At 54.5% G+C, this 17,485-nt stretch overlaps 40 non-coding genes across 40 annotated transcripts; 32 read left to right on the top strand and 8 right to left on the bottom strand.

The window, feature by feature from the left end:
* Positions 1–508: 508 nt before the first annotated feature.
* On the bottom strand, positions 509–580 carry Trnag-ucc (transfer RNA glycine (anticodon UCC)). Its single transcript has one exon. It is a non-coding gene; the product is annotated as a tRNA-Gly (tRNA).
* Positions 581–921: 341 nt separating this feature from the next.
* Trnag-gcc (transfer RNA glycine (anticodon GCC)) lies at positions 922–992 on the top strand. Its single transcript has one exon. It is a non-coding gene; the product is annotated as a tRNA-Gly (tRNA).
* Positions 993–1,373: 381 nt separating this feature from the next.
* On the top strand, positions 1,374–1,446 carry Trnam-cau (transfer RNA methionine (anticodon CAU)). The gene has a single exon. It is a non-coding gene; the product is annotated as a tRNA-Met (tRNA).
* A 296-nt stretch (positions 1,447–1,742) lies between these two features.
* Trnae-uuc (transfer RNA glutamic acid (anticodon UUC)) lies at positions 1,743–1,814 on the top strand. The gene has a single exon. It is a non-coding gene; the product is annotated as a tRNA-Glu (tRNA).
* Positions 1,815–2,012: 198 nt separating this feature from the next.
* On the top strand, positions 2,013–2,086 carry Trnai-aau (transfer RNA isoleucine (anticodon AAU)). The gene has a single exon. It is a non-coding gene; the product is annotated as a tRNA-Ile (tRNA).
* Positions 2,087–2,687: 601 nt separating this feature from the next.
* On the bottom strand, positions 2,688–2,759 carry Trnag-ucc (transfer RNA glycine (anticodon UCC)). Its single transcript has one exon. It is a non-coding gene; the product is annotated as a tRNA-Gly (tRNA).
* Positions 2,760–3,100: 341 nt separating this feature from the next.
* On the top strand, positions 3,101–3,171 carry Trnag-gcc (transfer RNA glycine (anticodon GCC)). The gene has a single exon. It is a non-coding gene; the product is annotated as a tRNA-Gly (tRNA).
* Positions 3,172–3,552: 381 nt separating this feature from the next.
* On the top strand, positions 3,553–3,625 carry Trnam-cau (transfer RNA methionine (anticodon CAU)). Its single transcript has one exon. It is a non-coding gene; the product is annotated as a tRNA-Met (tRNA).
* Positions 3,626–3,920: 295 nt separating this feature from the next.
* Trnae-uuc (transfer RNA glutamic acid (anticodon UUC)) lies at positions 3,921–3,992 on the top strand. The gene has a single exon. It is a non-coding gene; the product is annotated as a tRNA-Glu (tRNA).
* A 198-nt stretch (positions 3,993–4,190) lies between these two features.
* Trnai-aau (transfer RNA isoleucine (anticodon AAU)) lies at positions 4,191–4,264 on the top strand. The gene has a single exon. It is a non-coding gene; the product is annotated as a tRNA-Ile (tRNA).
* Positions 4,265–4,865: 601 nt separating this feature from the next.
* Trnag-ucc (transfer RNA glycine (anticodon UCC)) lies at positions 4,866–4,937 on the bottom strand. The gene has a single exon. It is a non-coding gene; the product is annotated as a tRNA-Gly (tRNA).
* Positions 4,938–5,278: 341 nt separating this feature from the next.
* Trnag-gcc (transfer RNA glycine (anticodon GCC)) lies at positions 5,279–5,349 on the top strand. The gene has a single exon. It is a non-coding gene; the product is annotated as a tRNA-Gly (tRNA).
* A 381-nt stretch (positions 5,350–5,730) lies between these two features.
* Trnam-cau (transfer RNA methionine (anticodon CAU)) lies at positions 5,731–5,803 on the top strand. Its single transcript has one exon. It is a non-coding gene; the product is annotated as a tRNA-Met (tRNA).
* A 296-nt stretch (positions 5,804–6,099) lies between these two features.
* Trnae-uuc (transfer RNA glutamic acid (anticodon UUC)) lies at positions 6,100–6,171 on the top strand. The gene has a single exon. It is a non-coding gene; the product is annotated as a tRNA-Glu (tRNA).
* A 198-nt stretch (positions 6,172–6,369) lies between these two features.
* Positions 6,370–6,443, top strand: Trnai-aau (transfer RNA isoleucine (anticodon AAU)). The gene has a single exon. It is a non-coding gene; the product is annotated as a tRNA-Ile (tRNA).
* Positions 6,444–7,044: 601 nt separating this feature from the next.
* Positions 7,045–7,116, bottom strand: Trnag-ucc (transfer RNA glycine (anticodon UCC)). Its single transcript has one exon. It is a non-coding gene; the product is annotated as a tRNA-Gly (tRNA).
* A 341-nt stretch (positions 7,117–7,457) lies between these two features.
* Trnag-gcc (transfer RNA glycine (anticodon GCC)) lies at positions 7,458–7,528 on the top strand. The gene has a single exon. It is a non-coding gene; the product is annotated as a tRNA-Gly (tRNA).
* Positions 7,529–7,909: 381 nt separating this feature from the next.
* Positions 7,910–7,982, top strand: Trnam-cau (transfer RNA methionine (anticodon CAU)). The gene has a single exon. It is a non-coding gene; the product is annotated as a tRNA-Met (tRNA).
* Positions 7,983–8,278: 296 nt separating this feature from the next.
* On the top strand, positions 8,279–8,350 carry Trnae-uuc (transfer RNA glutamic acid (anticodon UUC)). Its single transcript has one exon. It is a non-coding gene; the product is annotated as a tRNA-Glu (tRNA).
* Positions 8,351–8,548: 198 nt separating this feature from the next.
* Positions 8,549–8,622, top strand: Trnai-aau (transfer RNA isoleucine (anticodon AAU)). The gene has a single exon. It is a non-coding gene; the product is annotated as a tRNA-Ile (tRNA).
* Positions 8,623–9,223: 601 nt separating this feature from the next.
* On the bottom strand, positions 9,224–9,295 carry Trnag-ucc (transfer RNA glycine (anticodon UCC)). Its single transcript has one exon. It is a non-coding gene; the product is annotated as a tRNA-Gly (tRNA).
* Positions 9,296–9,636: 341 nt separating this feature from the next.
* Positions 9,637–9,707, top strand: Trnag-gcc (transfer RNA glycine (anticodon GCC)). The gene has a single exon. It is a non-coding gene; the product is annotated as a tRNA-Gly (tRNA).
* A 381-nt stretch (positions 9,708–10,088) lies between these two features.
* Trnam-cau (transfer RNA methionine (anticodon CAU)) lies at positions 10,089–10,161 on the top strand. The gene has a single exon. It is a non-coding gene; the product is annotated as a tRNA-Met (tRNA).
* A 296-nt stretch (positions 10,162–10,457) lies between these two features.
* Trnae-uuc (transfer RNA glutamic acid (anticodon UUC)) lies at positions 10,458–10,529 on the top strand. The gene has a single exon. It is a non-coding gene; the product is annotated as a tRNA-Glu (tRNA).
* A 198-nt stretch (positions 10,530–10,727) lies between these two features.
* On the top strand, positions 10,728–10,801 carry Trnai-aau (transfer RNA isoleucine (anticodon AAU)). The gene has a single exon. It is a non-coding gene; the product is annotated as a tRNA-Ile (tRNA).
* A 591-nt stretch (positions 10,802–11,392) lies between these two features.
* Positions 11,393–11,464, bottom strand: Trnag-ucc (transfer RNA glycine (anticodon UCC)). Its single transcript has one exon. It is a non-coding gene; the product is annotated as a tRNA-Gly (tRNA).
* Positions 11,465–11,805: 341 nt separating this feature from the next.
* On the top strand, positions 11,806–11,876 carry Trnag-gcc (transfer RNA glycine (anticodon GCC)). Its single transcript has one exon. It is a non-coding gene; the product is annotated as a tRNA-Gly (tRNA).
* A 381-nt stretch (positions 11,877–12,257) lies between these two features.
* Positions 12,258–12,330, top strand: Trnam-cau (transfer RNA methionine (anticodon CAU)). The gene has a single exon. It is a non-coding gene; the product is annotated as a tRNA-Met (tRNA).
* Positions 12,331–12,625: 295 nt separating this feature from the next.
* Trnae-uuc (transfer RNA glutamic acid (anticodon UUC)) lies at positions 12,626–12,697 on the top strand. The gene has a single exon. It is a non-coding gene; the product is annotated as a tRNA-Glu (tRNA).
* A 198-nt stretch (positions 12,698–12,895) lies between these two features.
* On the top strand, positions 12,896–12,969 carry Trnai-aau (transfer RNA isoleucine (anticodon AAU)). Its single transcript has one exon. It is a non-coding gene; the product is annotated as a tRNA-Ile (tRNA).
* A 601-nt stretch (positions 12,970–13,570) lies between these two features.
* Trnag-ucc (transfer RNA glycine (anticodon UCC)) lies at positions 13,571–13,642 on the bottom strand. The gene has a single exon. It is a non-coding gene; the product is annotated as a tRNA-Gly (tRNA).
* A 341-nt stretch (positions 13,643–13,983) lies between these two features.
* Trnag-gcc (transfer RNA glycine (anticodon GCC)) lies at positions 13,984–14,054 on the top strand. Its single transcript has one exon. It is a non-coding gene; the product is annotated as a tRNA-Gly (tRNA).
* Positions 14,055–14,435: 381 nt separating this feature from the next.
* Positions 14,436–14,508, top strand: Trnam-cau (transfer RNA methionine (anticodon CAU)). The gene has a single exon. It is a non-coding gene; the product is annotated as a tRNA-Met (tRNA).
* A 296-nt stretch (positions 14,509–14,804) lies between these two features.
* Positions 14,805–14,876, top strand: Trnae-uuc (transfer RNA glutamic acid (anticodon UUC)). The gene has a single exon. It is a non-coding gene; the product is annotated as a tRNA-Glu (tRNA).
* Positions 14,877–15,074: 198 nt separating this feature from the next.
* Positions 15,075–15,148, top strand: Trnai-aau (transfer RNA isoleucine (anticodon AAU)). Its single transcript has one exon. It is a non-coding gene; the product is annotated as a tRNA-Ile (tRNA).
* A 601-nt stretch (positions 15,149–15,749) lies between these two features.
* Positions 15,750–15,821, bottom strand: Trnag-ucc (transfer RNA glycine (anticodon UCC)). Its single transcript has one exon. It is a non-coding gene; the product is annotated as a tRNA-Gly (tRNA).
* Positions 15,822–16,162: 341 nt separating this feature from the next.
* On the top strand, positions 16,163–16,233 carry Trnag-gcc (transfer RNA glycine (anticodon GCC)). Its single transcript has one exon. It is a non-coding gene; the product is annotated as a tRNA-Gly (tRNA).
* Positions 16,234–16,614: 381 nt separating this feature from the next.
* On the top strand, positions 16,615–16,687 carry Trnam-cau (transfer RNA methionine (anticodon CAU)). Its single transcript has one exon. It is a non-coding gene; the product is annotated as a tRNA-Met (tRNA).
* A 296-nt stretch (positions 16,688–16,983) lies between these two features.
* Positions 16,984–17,055, top strand: Trnae-uuc (transfer RNA glutamic acid (anticodon UUC)). Its single transcript has one exon. It is a non-coding gene; the product is annotated as a tRNA-Glu (tRNA).
* A 198-nt stretch (positions 17,056–17,253) lies between these two features.
* On the top strand, positions 17,254–17,327 carry Trnai-aau (transfer RNA isoleucine (anticodon AAU)). Its single transcript has one exon. It is a non-coding gene; the product is annotated as a tRNA-Ile (tRNA).
* The last annotated feature ends 158 nt before the right edge of the window (positions 17,328–17,485 follow it).

Here is a 17,485-nt window from a genome sequence, read left to right as displayed (position 1 = left end):
TTCCGAACCCGACCTGTCGGGAAGCGCTACAGCATTCACTCGCCAATGGCCATAGTGTGCTCAATACACTGGTTCTCAACCGATAAAGAGAAAATGAAAGGAAATGTCCGATTGCCGATGCGTAACAACTTTGGCCCTTGTCAGTACTTGGGCGGGTGAGTGCATCGGAACACAGGGTACTGTTGGCAGTTTTACTTCGTATTTTTCTTTCTCCTTTATTTTCGGAGCCACAGCCCGATTCGGTCATGGAGACGCCACCGTGAAATGAAGGGGCGTGCCGTGTGTCCATCGCCTCGCCTCGCCTCTCCTTACCTCTCTCAGTCGTTTCTCGTGCTTGTTGTTTTGATATAGGCCGATTTGAGAGCGTCAGCTCTCGCGTCAGCCGAGCAAAGTCGAGACAAGTCGAGACACACTACAGGCTGGTCTGCAGCGAGTAACAGGGAGGGGAAAAAAACATTAATTTCAAGGCGCGTGGCAAAAGTACTCAAACGCGAAATTAAAAGCCTGCTGCGGTGGCCGGGAATCGAACCCGGATCAACTGCTTGGAAGGCAACTATGCTGACCATTACACCACCACCGCACAAGCGAGCGCCCCGGCGCCGCACTGTGTCGGCTTCCCGCCTGTCGGCAGCGGCCGAAGGTGGTGGTACCTGGCAGGCGCATTTCGAGGTAGGCTAGGGGAGCACATCCAGACGCATTCGGACAGCATATCCGCGCACATTTCGCATCCTTTGGCAAGAGTCGGCTCCGGCGACGCAAGAGTACCCAGAGGATCGCGTTCTGGCGGCGATTTTAAGCAGTACAGTGCAGGGTTCAGCGTCTGCAGCATCTTCTCGACAGAATGCTATGGCGCTTGACGACAGTCCCACTTTCCCTCAAGACAACTGCTCGGGAAGCAGCGCGAAGTTGCTACCGCCCGGAGCATCGGTGGTTCAGTGGTAGAATGCTCGCCTGCCACGCGGGCGGCCCGGGTTCGATTCCCGGCCGATGCATCATTTTGCTTTTCCCGCGGTAATGCTGCCGTGTGGCTTGCGCGCTTTACATGCACGATCCACAAGAATGTATAGCTGGATTCCTTTGAGAAGAACCGAGAACGCAGCACTAGCGGGTCCCCACTGGGACGCTCGCATCATGTTCTACAGACTAGCGTCGGCCTGGCCTCACAAGTTGCTGTGTCCAGGTGCCTCCGAGGCACTGAACTTTAACGACAAGGAGTGCTGCCTATCGTTGCAAAAGCTGCAGCAACACCGCAATCAACTGGGCCGGCAATGCACGTGTAGCAAACAGAACACGTTATCCAGGAAGTACAGTGTCTTCACGTCTAACATTGGGTGTGGTACTTACCCAGCTTCCAGGACAAACGCTTCACCGGTGCCTCGGTAGCGCAGTAGGCAGCGCGTAAGTCTCATAATCTTAAGGTCGTGAGTTCGATCCTCACCCGGGGCATTTAATTTTCTGTGACCGATGGTGGTGCTGTTGCTAGGACCCCAATTTATTTCTTGTTTGTTATCCACAACGCTTCAGCGGGAAAATGTTTACTTCCTGTTATTGCTACTTACAGCTTCCCTTTTCCTCTTCTCCCAGCAGAGCATGAAGCCAAAAGCATTGCTCTGAGACGTTTGAGGTGCGCGCCTTGCCAGTCAGCATGCGCAAAGATGCTCGCAAAGAGAGATGGGCGCCGACGCGGGAATCGGCACGAAATGGGCCAAGGGGCCGTCCGAACCGTCGAAGAAATGCACACATCCGGTGTGGTCTAGTGGCTAGGATACCTGGCTTTCACCCAGGAGGCCCGGGTTCGATTCCCGGTACCGGAACGGAATTTTTTCCACACTAATCGTGACGAGTTTGAGCTGTCAGAGCTGCCGTTTCCCGTCCTGCGAGCAATATAGCTACTGCTTCGTGACAGTCAGCAGGATATAGACGAGGGAAGCAGACACACGACTGCCATAGAAATGGTGTATGGCTTCATGCCACACGGTTCCAGCGTAGGGCTGAGCAACTGCATCTGTCGAGGCCCGTTAGCTCAGTTGGTTAGAGCGTCGTGCTAATAACGCGAAGGTCGTGGGTTCGATCCCCCCACGGGCCACTACGCTTTTACTACTACGAAAAGGCAGCGCCGATTTCAGCTGGCGAGTGTGATGACCAAAAGATCATCACCCTGCGTGGAAGTTGACAGAGGTTCCGAACCCGACCTGTCGGGAAGCGCTACAGCATTCACTCGCCAATGGCCATAGTGTGCTCAATACACTGGTTCTCAACCGATAAAGAGAAAATGAAAGGAAATGTCCGATTGCCGATGCGTAACAACTTTGGCCCTTGTCAGTACTTGGGCGGGTGAGTGCATCGGAACACAGGGTACTGTTGGCAGTTTTACTTCGTATTTTTCTTTCTCCTTTATTTTCGGAGCCACAGCCCGATTCGGTCATGGAGACGCCACCGTGAAATGAAGGGGCGTGCCGTGTGTCCATCGCCTCGCCTCGCCTCTCCTTACCTCTCTCAGTCGTTTCTCGTGCTTGTTGTTTTGATATAGGCCGATTTGAGAGCGTCAGCTCTCGCGTCAGCCGAGCAAAGTCGAGACAAGTCGAGACACACTACAGGCTGGTCTGCAGCGAGTAACAGGGAGGGGAAAAAAACATTAATTTCAAGGCGCGTGGCAAAAGTACTCAAACGCGAAATTAAAAGCCTGCTGCGGTGGCCGGGAATCGAACCCGGATCAACTGCTTGGAAGGCAACTATGCTGACCATTACACCACCACCGCACAAGCGAGCGCCCCGGCGCCGCACTGTGTCGGCTTCCCGCCTGTCGGCAGCGGCCGAAGGTGGTGGTACCTGGCAGGCGCATTTCGAGGTAGGCTAGGGGAGCACATCCAGACGCATTCGGACAGCATATCCGCGCACATTTCGCATCCTTTGGCAAGAGTCGGCTCCGGCGACGCAAGAGTACCCAGAGGATCGCGTTCTGGCGGCGATTTTAAGCAGTACAGTGCAGGGTTCAGCGTCTGCAGCATCTTCTCGACAGAATGCTATGGCGCTTGACGACAGTCCCACTTTCCCTCAAGACAACTGCTCGGGAAGCAGCGCGAAGTTGCTACCGCCCGGAGCATCGGTGGTTCAGTGGTAGAATGCTCGCCTGCCACGCGGGCGGCCCGGGTTCGATTCCCGGCCGATGCATCATTTTGCTTTTCCCGCGGTAATGCTGCCGTGTGGCTTGCGCGCTTTACATGCACGATCCACAAGAATGTATAGCTGGATTCCTTTGAGAAGAACCGAGAACGCAGCACTAGCGGGTCCCCACTAGGACGCTCGCATCATGTTCTACAGACTAGCGTCGGCCTGGCCTCACAAGTTGCTGTGTCCAGGTGCCTCCGAGGCACTGAACTTTAACGACAAGGAGTGCTGCCTATCGTTGCAAAAGCTGCAGCAACACCGCAATCAACTGGGCCGGCAATGCACGTGTAGCAAACAGAACACGTTATCCAGGAAGTACAGTGTCTTCACGTCTAACATTGGGTGTGGTACTTACCCAGCTTCCAGGACAAACGCTTCACCGGTGCCTCGGTAGCGCAGTAGGCAGCGCGTAAGTCTCATAATCTTAAGGTCGTGAGTTCGATCCTCACCCGGGGCATTTAATTTTCTGTGACCGATGGTGGTGCTGTTGCTAGGACCCCAATTTATTTCTTGTTTGTTATCCACAATGCTTCAGCGGGAAAATGTTTACTTCCTGTTATTGCTACTTACAGCTTCCCTTTTCCTCTTCTCCCAGCAGAGCATGAAGCCAAAAGCATTGCTCTGAGACGTTTGAGGTGCGCGCCTTGCCAGTCAGCATGCGCAAAGATGCTCGCAAAGAGAGATGGGCGCCGACGCGGGAATCGGCACGAAATGGGCCAAGGGGCCGTCCGAACCGTCGAAGAAATGCACACTCCGGTGTGGTCTAGTGGCTAGGATACCTGGCTTTCACCCAGGAGGCCCGGGTTCGATTCCCGGTACCGGAACGGAATTTTTTCCACACTAATCGTGACGAGTTTGAGCTGTCAGAGCTGCCGTTTCCCGTCCTGCGAGCAATATAGCTACTGCTTCGTGACAGTCAGCAGGATATAGACGAGGGAAGCAGACACACGACTGCCATAGAAATGGTGTATGGCTTCATGCCACACGGTTCCAGCGTAGGGCTGAGCAACTGCATCTGTCGAGGCCCGTTAGCTCAGTTGGTTAGAGCGTCGTGCTAATAACGCGAAGGTCGTGGGTTCGATCCCCCCACGGGCCACTACGCTTTTACTACTACGAAAAGGCAGCGCCGATTTCAGCTGGCGAGTGTGATGACCAAAAGATCATCACCCTGCGTGGAAGTTGACAGAGGTTCCGAACCCGACCTGTCGGGAAGCGCTACAGCATTCACTCGCCAATGGCCATAGTGTGCTCAATACACTGGTTCTCAACCGATAAAGAGAAAATGAAAGGAAATGTCCGATTGCCGATGCGTAACAACTTTGGCCCTTGTCAGTACTTGGGCGGGTGAGTGCATCGGAACACAGGGTACTGTTGGCAGTTTTACTTCGTATTTTTCTTTCTCCTTTATTTTCGGAGCCACAGCCCGATTCGGTCATGGAGACGCCACCGTGAAATGAAGGGGCGTGCCGTGTGTCCATCGCCTCGCCTCGCCTCTCCTTACCTCTCTCAGTCGTTTCTCGTGCTTGTTGTTTTGATATAGGCCGATTTGAGAGCGTCAGCTCTCGCGTCAGCCGAGCAAAGTCGAGACAAGTCGAGACACACTACAGGCTGGTCTGCAGCGAGTAACAGGGAGGGGAAAAAAACATTAATTTCAAGGCGCGTGGCAAAAGTACTCAAACGCGAAATTAAAAGCCTGCTGCGGTGGCCGGGAATCGAACCCGGATCAACTGCTTGGAAGGCAACTATGCTGACCATTACACCACCACCGCACAAGCGAGCGCCCCGGCGCCGCACTGTGTCGGCTTCCCGCCTGTCGGCAGCGGCCGAAGGTGGTGGTACCTGGCAGGCGCATTTCGAGGTAGGCTAGGGGAGCACATCCAGACGCATTCGGACAGCATATCCGCGCACATTTCGCATCCTTTGGCAAGAGTCGGCTCCGGCGACGCAAGAGTACCCAGAGGATCGCGTTCTGGCGGCGATTTTAAGCAGTACAGTGCAGGGTTCAGCGTCTGCAGCATCTTCTCGACAGAATGCTATGGCGCTTGACGACAGTCCCACTTTCCCTCAAGACAACTGCTCGGGAAGCAGCGCGAAGTTGCTACCGCCCGGAGCATCGGTGGTTCAGTGGTAGAATGCTCGCCTGCCACGCGGGCGGCCCGGGTTCGATTCCCGGCCGATGCATCATTTTGCTTTTCCCGCGGTAATGCTGCCGTGTGGCTTGCGCGCTTTACATGCACGATCCACAAGAATGTATAGCTGGATTCCTTTGAGAAGAACCGAGAACGCAGCACTAGCGGGTCCCCACTGGGACGCTCGCATCATGTTCTACAGACTAGCGTCGGCCTGGCCTCACAAGTTGCTGTGTCCAGGTGCCTCCGAGGCACTGAACTTTAACGACAAGGAGTGCTGCCTATCGTTGCAAAAGCTGCAGCAACACCGCAATCAACTGGGCCGGCAATGCACGTGTAGCAAACAGAACACGTTATCCAGGAAGTACAGTGTCTTCACGTCTAACATTGGGTGTGGTACTTACCCAGCTTCCAGGACAAACGCTTCACCGGTGCCTCGGTAGCGCAGTAGGCAGCGCGTAAGTCTCATAATCTTAAGGTCGTGAGTTCGATCCTCACCCGGGGCATTTAATTTTCTGTGACCGATGGTGGTGCTGTTGCTAGGACCCCAATTTATTTCTTGTTTGTTATCCACAACGCTTCAGCGGGAAAATGTTTACTTCCTGTTATTGCTACTTACAGCTTCCCTTTTCCTCTTCTCCCAGCAGAGCATGAAGCCAAAAGCATTGCTCTGAGACGTTTGAGGTGCGCGCCTTGCCAGTCAGCATGCGCAAAGATGCTCGCAAAGAGAGATGGGCGCCGACGCGGGAATCGGCACGAAATGGGCCAAGGGGCCGTCCGAACCGTCGAAGAAATGCACACATCCGGTGTGGTCTAGTGGCTAGGATACCTGGCTTTCACCCAGGAGGCCCGGGTTCGATTCCCGGTACCGGAACGGAATTTTTTCCACACTAATCGTGACGAGTTTGAGCTGTCAGAGCTGCCGTTTCCCGTCCTGCGAGCAATATAGCTACTGCTTCGTGACAGTCAGCAGGATATAGACGAGGGAAGCAGACACACGACTGCCATAGAAATGGTGTATGGCTTCATGCCACACGGTTCCAGCGTAGGGCTGAGCAACTGCATCTGTCGAGGCCCGTTAGCTCAGTTGGTTAGAGCGTCGTGCTAATAACGCGAAGGTCGTGGGTTCGATCCCCCCACGGGCCACTACGCTTTTACTACTACGAAAAGGCAGCGCCGATTTCAGCTGGCGAGTGTGATGACCAAAAGATCATCACCCTGCGTGGAAGTTGACAGAGGTTCCGAACCCGACCTGTCGGGAAGCGCTACAGCATTCACTCGCCAATGGCCATAGTGTGCTCAATACACTGGTTCTCAACCGATAAAGAGAAAATGAAAGGAAATGTCCGATTGCCGATGCGTAACAACTTTGGCCCTTGTCAGTACTTGGGCGGGTGAGTGCATCGGAACACAGGGTACTGTTGGCAGTTTTACTTCGTATTTTTCTTTCTCCTTTATTTTCGGAGCCACAGCCCGATTCGGTCATGGAGACGCCACCGTGAAATGAAGGGGCGTGCCGTGTGTCCATCGCCTCGCCTCGCCTCTCCTTACCTCTCTCAGTCGTTTCTCGTGCTTGTTGTTTTGATATAGGCCGATTTGAGAGCGTCAGCTCTCGCGTCAGCCGAGCAAAGTCGAGACAAGTCGAGACACACTACAGGCTGGTCTGCAGCGAGTAACAGGGAGGGGAAAAAAACATTAATTTCAAGGCGCGTGGCAAAAGTACTCAAACGCGAAATTAAAAGCCTGCTGCGGTGGCCGGGAATCGAACCCGGATCAACTGCTTGGAAGGCAACTATGCTGACCATTACACCACCACCGCACAAGCGAGCGCCCCGGCGCCGCACTGTGTCGGCTTCCCGCCTGTCGGCAGCGGCCGAAGGTGGTGGTACCTGGCAGGCGCATTTCGAGGTAGGCTAGGGGAGCACATCCAGACGCATTCGGACAGCATATCCGCGCACATTTCGCATCCTTTGGCAAGAGTCGGCTCCGGCGACGCAAGAGTACCCAGAGGATCGCGTTCTGGCGGCGATTTTAAGCAGTACAGTGCAGGGTTCAGCGTCTGCAGCATCTTCTCGACAGAATGCTATGGCGCTTGACGACAGTCCCACTTTCCCTCAAGACAACTGCTCGGGAAGCAGCGCGAAGTTGCTACCGCCCGGAGCATCGGTGGTTCAGTGGTAGAATGCTCGCCTGCCACGCGGGCGGCCCGGGTTCGATTCCCGGCCGATGCATCATTTTGCTTTTCCCGCGGTAATGCTGCCGTGTGGCTTGCGCGCTTTACATGCACGATCCACAAGAATGTATAGCTGGATTCCTTTGAGAAGAACCGAGAACGCAGCACTAGCGGGTCCCCACTGGGACGCTCGCATCATGTTCTACAGACTAGCGTCGGCCTGGCCTCACAAGTTGCTGTGTCCAGGTGCCTCCGAGGCACTGAACTTTAACGACAAGGAGTGCTGCCTATCGTTGCAAAAGCTGCAGCAACACCGCAATCAACTGGGCCGGCAATGCACGTGTAGCAAACAGAACACGTTATCCAGGAAGTACAGTGTCTTCACGTCTAACATTGGGTGTGGTACTTACCCAGCTTCCAGGACAAACGCTTCACCGGTGCCTCGGTAGCGCAGTAGGCAGCGCGTAAGTCTCATAATCTTAAGGTCGTGAGTTCGATCCTCACCCGGGGCATTTAATTTTCTGTGACCGATGGTGGTGCTGTTGCTAGGACCCCAATTTATTTCTTGTTTGTTATCCACAACGCTTCAGCGGGAAAATGTTTACTTCCTGTTATTGCTACTTACAGCTTCCCTTTTCCTCTTCTCCCAGCAGAGCATGAAGCCAAAAGCATTGCTCTGAGACGTTTGAGGTGCGCGCCTTGCCAGTCAGCATGCGCAAAGATGCTCGCAAAGAGAGATGGGCGCCGACGCGGGAATCGGCACGAAATGGGCCAAGGGGCCGTCCGAACCGTCGAAGAAATGCACACATCCGGTGTGGTCTAGTGGCTAGGATACCTGGCTTTCACCCAGGAGGCCCGGGTTCGATTCCCGGTACCGGAACGGAATTTTTTCCACACTAATCGTGACGAGTTTGAGCTGTCAGAGCTGCCGTTTCCCGTCCTGCGAGCAATATAGCTACTGCTTCGTGACAGTCAGCAGGATATAGACGAGGGAAGCAGACACACGACTGCCATAGAAATGGTGTATGGCTTCATGCCACACGGTTCCAGCGTAGGGCTGAGCAACTGCATCTGTCGAGGCCCGTTAGCTCAGTTGGTTAGAGCGTCGTGCTAATAACGCGAAGGTCGTGGGTTCGATCCCCCCACGGGCCACTACGCTTTTACTACTACGAAAAGGCAGCGCCGATTTCAGCTGGCGAGTGTGATGACCAAAAGATCATCACCCTGCGTGGAAGTTGACAGAGGTTCCGAACCCGACCTGTCGGGAAGCGCTACAGCATTCACTCGCCAATGGCCATAGTGTGCTCAATACACTGGTTCTCAACCGATAAAGAGAAAATGAAAGGAAATGTCCGATTGCCGATGCGTAACAACTTTGGCCCTTGTCAGTACTTGGGCGGGTGAGTGCATCGGAACACAGGGTACTGTTGGCAGTTTTACTTCGTATTTTTCTTTCTCCTTTATTTTCGGAGCCACAGCCCGATTCGGTCATGGAGACGCCACCGTGAAATGAAGGGGCGTGCCGTGTGTCCATCGCCTCGCCTCGCCTCTCCTTACCTCTCTCAGTCGTTTCTCGTGCTTGTTGTTTTGATATAGGCCGATTTGAGAGCGTCAGCTCTCGCGTCAGCCGAGCAAAGTCGAGACAAGTCGAGACACACTACAGGCTGGTCTGCAGCGAGTAACAGGGAGGGGAAAAAAACATTAATTTCAAGGCGCGTGGCAAAAGTACTCAAACGCGAAATTAAAAGCCTGCTGCGGTGGCCGGGAATCGAACCCGGATCAACTGCTTGGAAGGCAACTATGCTGACCATTACACCACCACCGCACAAGCGAGCGCCCCGGCGCCGCACTGTGTCGGCTTCCCGCCTGTCGGCAGCGGCCGAAGGTGGTGGTACCTGGCAGGCGCATTTCGAGGTAGGCTAGGGGAGCACATCCAGACGCATTCGGACAGCATATCCGCGCACATTTCGCATCCTTTGGCAAGAGTCGGCTCCGGCGACGCAAGAGTACCCAGAGGATCGCGTTCTGGCGGCGATTTTAAGCAGTACAGTGCAGGGTTCAGCGTCTGCAGCATCTTCTCGACAGAATGCTATGGCGCTTGACGACAGTCCCACTTTCCCTCAAGACAACTGCTCGGGAAGCAGCGCGAAGTTGCTACCGCCCGGAGCATCGGTGGTTCAGTGGTAGAATGCTCGCCTGCCACGCGGGCGGCCCGGGTTCGATTCCCGGCCGATGCATCATTTTGCTTTTCCCGCGGTAATGCTGCCGTGTGGCTTGCGCGCTTTACATGCACGATCCACAAGAATGTATAGCTGGATTCCTTTGAGAAGAACCGAGAACGCAGCACTAGCGGGTCCCCACTGGGACGCTCGCATCATGTTCTACAGACTAGCGTCGGCCTGGCCTCACAAGTTGCTGTGTCCAGGTGCCTCCGAGGCACTGAACTTTAACGACAAGGAGTGCTGCCTATCGTTGCAAAAGCTGCAGCAACACCGCAATCAACTGGGCCGGCAATGCACGTGTAGCAAACAGAACACGTTATCCAGGAAGTACAGTGTCTTCACGTCTAACATTGGGTGTGGTACTTACCCAGCTTCCAGGACAAACGCTTCACCGGTGCCTCGGTAGCGCAGTAGGCAGCGCGTAAGTCTCATAATCTTAAGGTCGTGAGTTCGATCCTCACCCGGGGCATTTAATTTTCTGTGACCGATGGTGGTGCTGTTGCTAGGACCCCAATTTATTTCTTGTTTGTTATCCACAACGCTTCAGCGGGAAAATGTTTACTTCCTGTTATTGCTACTTACAGCTTCCCTTTTCCTCTTCTCCCAGCAGAGCATGAAGCCAAAAGCATTGCTCTGAGACGTTTGAGGTGCGCGCCTTGCCAGTCAGCATGCGCAAAGATGCTCGCAAAGAGAGATGGGCGCCGACGCGGGAATCGGCACGAAATGGGCCAAGGGGCCGTCCGAACCGTCGAAGAAATGCACACATCCTGTGTTGTCTAGTGGCTAGGATACCTGGCTTTCACCCAGGAGGCCCGGGTTCGATTCCCGGTACCGGAACGGAATTTTTTCCACACTAATCGTGACGAGTTTGAGCTGTCAGAGCTGCCGTTTCCCGTCCTGCGAGCAATATAGCTACTGCTTCGTGACAGTCAGCAGGATATAGACGAGGGAAGCAGACACACGACTGCCATAGAAATGGTGTATGGCTTCATGCCACACGGTTCCAGCGTAGGGCTGAGCAACTGCATCTGTCGAGGCCCGTTAGCTCAGTTGGTTAGAGCGTCGTGCTAATAACGCGAAGGTCGTGGGTTCGATCCCCCCATGGGCCACTACGCTTTTACTACTACGAAAAGGCAGCGCCGATTTCAGCTGGCGAGTGTGATGACCAAAAGATCATCACCCTGCGTGGAAGTTGACAGAGGTTCCGAACCCGACCTGTCGGGAAGCGCTACAGCATTCACTCGCCAATGGCCATAGTGTGCTCAATACACTGGTTCTCAACCGATAAAGAGAAAATGAAAGGAAATGTCCGATTGCCGATGCGTAACAACTTTGGCCCTTGTCAGTACTTGGGCGGGTGAGTGCATCGGAACACAGGGTACTGTTGGCAGTTTTACTTCGTATTTTTCTTTCTCCTTTATTTTCGGAGCCACAGCCCGATTCGGTCATGGAGACGCCACCGTGAAATGAAGGGGCGTGCCGTGTGTCCATCGCCTCGCCTCGCCTCTCCTTACCTCTCTCAGTCGTTTCTCGTGCTTGTTGTTTTGATATAGGCCGATTTGAGAGCGTCAGCTCTCGCGTCAGCCGAGACAAGTCGAGACACACTACAGGCTGGTCTGCAGCGAGTAACAGGGAGGGGAAAAAAACATTAATTTCAAGGCGCGTGGCAAAAGTACTCAAACGCGAAATTAAAAGCCTGCTGCGGTGGCCGGGAATCGAACCCGGATCAACTGCTTGGAAGGCAACTATGCTGACCATTACACCACCACCGCACAAGCGAGCGCCCCGGCGCCGCACTGTGTCGGCTTCCCGCCTGTCGGCAGCGGCCGAAGGTGGTGGTACCTGGCAGGCGCATTTCGAGGTAGGCTAGGGGAGCACATCCAGACGCATTCGGACAGCATATCCGCGCACATTTCGCATCCTTTGGCAAGAGTCGGCTCCGGCGACGCAAGAGTACCCAGAGGATCGCGTTCTGGCGGCGATTTTAAGCAGTACAGTGCAGGGTTCAGCGTCTGCAGCATCTTCTCGACAGAATGCTATGGCGCTTGACGACAGTCCCACTTTCCCTCAAGACAACTGCTCGGGAAGCAGCGCGAAGTTGCTACCGCCCGGAGCATCGGTGGTTCAGTGGTAGAATGCTCGCCTGCCACGCGGGCGGACCGGGTTCGATTCCCGGCCGATGCATCATTTTGCTTTTCCCGCGGTAATGCTGCCGTGTGGCTTGCGCGCTTTACATGCACGATCCACAAGAATGTATAGCTGGATTCCTTTGAGAAGAACCGAGAACGCAGCACTAGCGGGTCCCCACTAGGACGCTCGCATCATGTTCTACAGACTAGCGTCGGCCTGGCCTCACAAGTTGCTGTGTCCAGGTGCCTCCGAGGCACTGAACTTTAACGACAAGGAGTGCTGCCTATCGTTGCAAAAGCTGCAGCAACACCGCAATCAACTGGGCCGGCAATGCACGTGTAGCAAACAGAACACGTTATCCAGGAAGTACAGTGTCTTCACGTCTAACATTGGGTGTGGTACTTACCCAGCTTCCAGGACAAACGCTTCACCGGTGCCTCGGTAGCGCAGTAGGCAGCGCGTAAGTCTCATAATCTTAAGGTCGTGAGTTCGATCCTCACCCGGGGCATTTAATTTTCTGTGACCGATGGTGGTGCTGTTGCTAGGACCCCAATTTATTTCTTGTTTGTTATCCACAACGCTTCAGCGGGAAAATGTTTACTTCCTGTTATTGCTACTTACAGCTTCCCTTTTCCTCTTCTCCCAGCAGAGCATGAAGCCAAAAGCATTGCTCTGAGACGTTTGAGGTGCGCGCCTTGCCAGTCAGCATGCGCAAAGATGCTCGCAAAGAGAGATGGGCGCCGACGCGGGAATCGGCACGAAATGGGCCAAGGGGCCGTCCGAACCGTCGAAGAAATGCACACTCCGGTGTGGTCTAGTGGCTAGGATACCTGGCTTTCACCCAGGAGGCCCGGGTTCGATTCCCGGTACCGGAACGGAATTTTTTCCACACTAATCGTGACGAGTTTGAGCTGTCAGAGCTGCCGTTTCCCGTCCTGCGAGCAATATAGCTACTGCTTCGTGACAGTCAGCAGGATATAGACGAGGGAAGCAGACACACGACTGCCATAGAAATGGTGTATGGCTTCATGCCACACGGTTCCAGCGTAGGGCTGAGCAACTGCATCTGTCGAGGCCCGTTAGCTCAGTTGGTTAGAGCGTCGTGCTAATAACGCGAAGGTCGTGGGTTCGATCCCCCCACGGGCCACTACGCTTTTACTACTACGAAAAGGCAGCGCCGATTTCAGCTGGCGAGTGTGATGACCAAAAGATCATCACCCTGCGTGGAAGTTGACAGAGGTTCCGAACCCGACCTGTCGGGAAGCGGTACAGCATTCACTCGCCAATGGCCATAGTGTGCTCAATACACTGGTTCTCAACCGATAAAGAGAAAATGAAAGGAAATGTCCGATTGCCGATGCGTAACAACTTTGGCCCTTGTCAGTACTTGGGCGGGTGAGTGCATCGGAACACAGGGTACTGTTGGCAGTTTTACTTCGTATTTTTCTTTCTCCTTTATTTTCGGAGCCACAGCCCGATTCGGTCATGGAGACGCCACCGTGAAATGAAGGGGCGTGCCGTGTGTCCATCGCCTCGCCTCGCCTCTCCTTACCTCTCTCAGTCGTTTCTCGTGCTTGTTGTTTTGATATAGGCCGATTTGAGAGCGTCAGCTCTCGCGTCAGCCGAGCAAAGTCGAGACAAGTTGAGACACACTACAGGCTGGTCTGCAGCGAGTAACAGGGAGGGGAAAAAAACATTAATTTCAAGGCGCGTGGCAAAAGTACTCAAACGCGAAATTAAAAGCCTGCTGCGGTGGCCGGGAATCGAACCCGGATCAACTGCTTGGAAGGCAACTATGCTGACCATTACACCACCACCGCACAAGCGAGCGCCCCGGCGCCGCACTGTGTCGGCTTCCCGCCTGTCGGCAGCGGCCGAAGGTGGTGGTACCTGGCAGGCGCATTTCGAGGTAGGCTAGGGGAGCACATCCAGACGCATTCGGACAGCATATCCGCGCACATTTCGCATCCTTTGGCAAGAGTCGGCTCCGGCGACGCAAGAGTACCCAGAGGATCGCGTTCTGGCGGCGATTTTAAGCAGTACAGTGCAGGGTTCAGCGTCTGCAGCATCTTCTCGACAGAATGCTATGGCGCTTGACGACAGTCCCACTTTCCCTCAAGACAACTGCTCGGGAAGCAGCGCGAAGTTGCTACCGCCCGGAGCATCGGTGGTTCAGTGGTAGAATGCTCGCCTGCCACGCGGGCGGCCCGGGTTCGATTCCCGGCCGATGCATCATTTTGCTTTTCCCGCGGTAATGCTGCCGTGTGGCTTGCGCGCTTTACATGCACGATCCACAAGAATGTATAGCTGGATTCCTTTGAGAAGAACCGAGAACGCAGCACTAGCGGGTCCCCACTGGGACGCTCGCATCATGTTCTACAGACTAGCGTCGGCCTGGCCTCACAAGTTGCTGTGTCCAGGTGCCTCCGAGGCACTGAACTTTAACGACAAGGAGTGCTGCCTATCGTTGCAAAAGCTGCAGCAACACCGCAATCAACTGGGCCGGCAATGCACGTGTAGCAAACAGAACACGTTATCCAGGAAGTACAGTGTCTTCACGTCTAACATTGGGTGTGGTACTTACCCAGCTTCCAGGACAAACGCTTCACCGGTGCCTCGGTAGCGCAGTAGGCAGCGCGTAAGTCTCATAATCTTAAGGTCGTGAGTTCGATCCTCACCCGGGGCATTTAATTTTCTGTGACCGATGGTGGTGCTGTTGCTAGGACCCCAATTTATTTCTTGTTTGTTATCCACAACGCTTCAGCGGGAAAATGTTTACTTCCTGTTATTGCTACTTACAGCTTCCCTTTTCCTCTTCTCCCAGCAGAGCATGAAGCCAAAAGCATTGCTCTGAGACGTTTGAGGTGCGCGCCTTGCCAGTCAGCATGCGCAAAGATGCTCGCAAAGAGAGATGGGCGCCGACGCGGGAATCGGCACGAAATGGGCCAAGGGGCCGTCCGAACCGTCGAAGAAATGCACACATCCGGTGTGGTCTAGTGGCTAGGATACCTGGCTTTCACCCAGGAGGCCCGGGTTCGATTCCCGGTACCGGAACGGAATTTTTTCCACACTAATCGTGACGAGTTTGAGCTGTCAGAGCTGCCGTTTCCCGTCCTGCGAGCAATATAGCTACTGCTTCGTGACAGTCAGCAGGATATAGACGAGGGAAGCAGACACACGACTGCCATAGAAATGGTGTATGGCTTCATGCCACACGGTTCCAGCGTAGGGCTGAGCAACTGCATCTGTCGAGGCCCGTTAGCTCAGTTGGTTAGAGCGTCGTGCTAATAACGCGAAGGTCGTGGGTTCGATCCCCCCACGGGCCACTACGCTTTTGCTACTACGAAAAGGCAGCGCCGATTTCAGCTGGCGAGTGTGATGACCAAAAGATCATCACCCTGCGTGGAAGTTGACAGAGGTTCCGAACCCGACCTGTCGGGAAGCGCTACAGCATTCACTCGCCAATGGCCATAGTGTGCTCAATACACTGGTTCTCAACCGATAAAGAGAAAATGAAAGGAAATGTCCGATTGCCGATGCGTAACAACTTTGGCCCTTGTCAGTACTTGGGCGGGTGAGTGCATCGGAACACAGGGTACTGTTGGCAGTTTTACTTCGTATTTTTCTTTCTCCTTTATTTTCGGAGCCACAGCCCGATTCGGTCATGGAGACGCCACCGTGAAATGAAGGGGCGTGCCGTGTGTCCATCGCCTCGCCTCGCCTCTCCTTACCTCTCTCAGTCGTTTCTCGTGCTTGTTGTTTTGATATAGGCCGATTTGAGAGCGTCAGCTCTCGCGTCAGCCGAGCAAAGTCGAGACAAGTTGAGACACACTACAGGCTGGTCTGCAGCGAGTAACAGGGAGGGGAAAAAAACATTAATTTCAAGGCGCGTGGCAAAAGTACTCAAACGCGAAATTAAAAGCCTGCTGCGGTGGCCGGGAATCGAACCCGGATCAACTGCTTGGAAGGCAACTATGCTGACCATTACACCACCACCGCACAAGCGAGCGCCCCGGCGCCGCACTGTGTCGGCTTCCCGCCTGTCGGCAGCGGCCGAAGGTGGTGGTACCTGGCAGGCGCATTTCGAGGTAGGCTAGGGGAGCACATCCAGACGCATTCGGACAGCATATCCGCGCACATTTCGCATCCTTTGGCAAGAGTCGGCTCCGGCGACGCAAGAGTACCCAGAGGATCGCGTTCTGGCGGCGATTTTAAGCAGTACAGTGCAGGGTTCAGCGTCTGCAGCATCTTCTCGACAGAATGCTATGGCGCTTGACGACAGTCCCACTTTCCCTCAAGACAACTGCTCGGGAAGCAGCGCGAAGTTGCTACCGCCCGGAGCATCGGTGGTTCAGTGGTAGAATGCTCGCCTGCCACGCGGGCGGCCCGGGTTCGATTCCCGGCCGATGCATCATTTTGCTTTTCCCGCGGTAATGCTGCCGTGTGGCTTGCGCGCTTTACATGCACGATCCACAAGAATGTATAGCTGGATTCCTTTGAGAAGAACCGAGAACGCAGCACTAGCGGGTCCCCACTGGGACGCTCGCATCATGTTCTACAGACTAGCGTCGGCCTGGCCTCACAAGTTGCTGTGTCCAGGTGCCTCCGAGGCACTGAACTTTAACGACAAGGAGTGCTGCCTATCGTTGCAAAAGCTGCAGCAACACCGCAATCAACTGGGCCGGCAATGCACGTGTAGCAAACAGAACACGTTATCCAGGAAGTACAGTGTCTTCACGTCTAACATTGGGTGTGGTACTTACCCAGCTTCCAGGACAAACGCTTCACCGGTGCCTCGGTAGCGCAGTAGGCAGCGCGTAAGTCTCATAATCTTAAGGTCGTGAGTTCGATCCTCACCCGGGGCATTTAATTTTCTGTGACCGATGGTGGTGCTGTTGCTAGGACCCCAATTTATTTCTTGTTTGTTATCCACAACGCTTCAGCGGGAAAATGTTTACTTCCTGTTATTGCTACTTACAGCTTCCCTTTTCCTCTTCTCCCAGCAGAGCATGAAGCCAAAAGCATTGCTCTGAGACGTTTGAGGTGCGCGCCTTGCCAGTCAGCATGCGCAAAGATGCTCGCAAAGAGAGATGGGCGCCGACGCGGGAATCGGCACGAAATGGGCCAAGGGGCCGTCCGAACCGTCGAAGAAATGCACACATCCGGTGTGGTCTAGTGGCTAGGATACCTGGCTTTCACCCAGGAGGCCCGGGTTCGATTCCCGGTACCGGAACGGAATTTTTTCCACACTAATCGTGACGAGTTTGAGCTGTCAGAGCTGCCGTTTCCCGTCCTGCGAGCAATATAGCTACTGCTTCGTGACAGTCAGCAGGATATAGACGAGGGAAGCAGACACACGACTGCCATAGAAATGGTGTATGGCTTCATGCCACACGGTTCCAGCGTAGGGCTGAGCAACTGCATCTGTCGAGGCCCGTTAGCTCAGTTGGTTAGAGCGTCGTGCTAATAACGCGAAGGTCGTGGGTTCGATCCCCCCACGGGCCACTACGCTTTTACTACTACGAAAAGGCAGCGCCGATTTCAGCTGGCGAGTGTGATGACCAAAAGATCATCACCCTGCGTGGAAGTTGACAGAGGTTCCGAACCCGACCTGTCGGGAAGCGCTACAGCATTCACTCGCCAATGGCCATAGTGTGCTCAAT

Source organism: Schistocerca gregaria, chromosome 2 (genome assembly GCF_023897955.1).
Source record: "Schistocerca gregaria isolate iqSchGreg1 chromosome 2, iqSchGreg1.2, whole genome shotgun sequence".
NCBI classification, from domain to species: domain Eukaryota; kingdom Metazoa; phylum Arthropoda; class Insecta; order Orthoptera; family Acrididae; genus Schistocerca; species Schistocerca gregaria.
The sequence above is the reverse complement of the archived record's forward strand: the minus strand, read 5'-3'. Positions and strand labels throughout refer to the sequence as shown.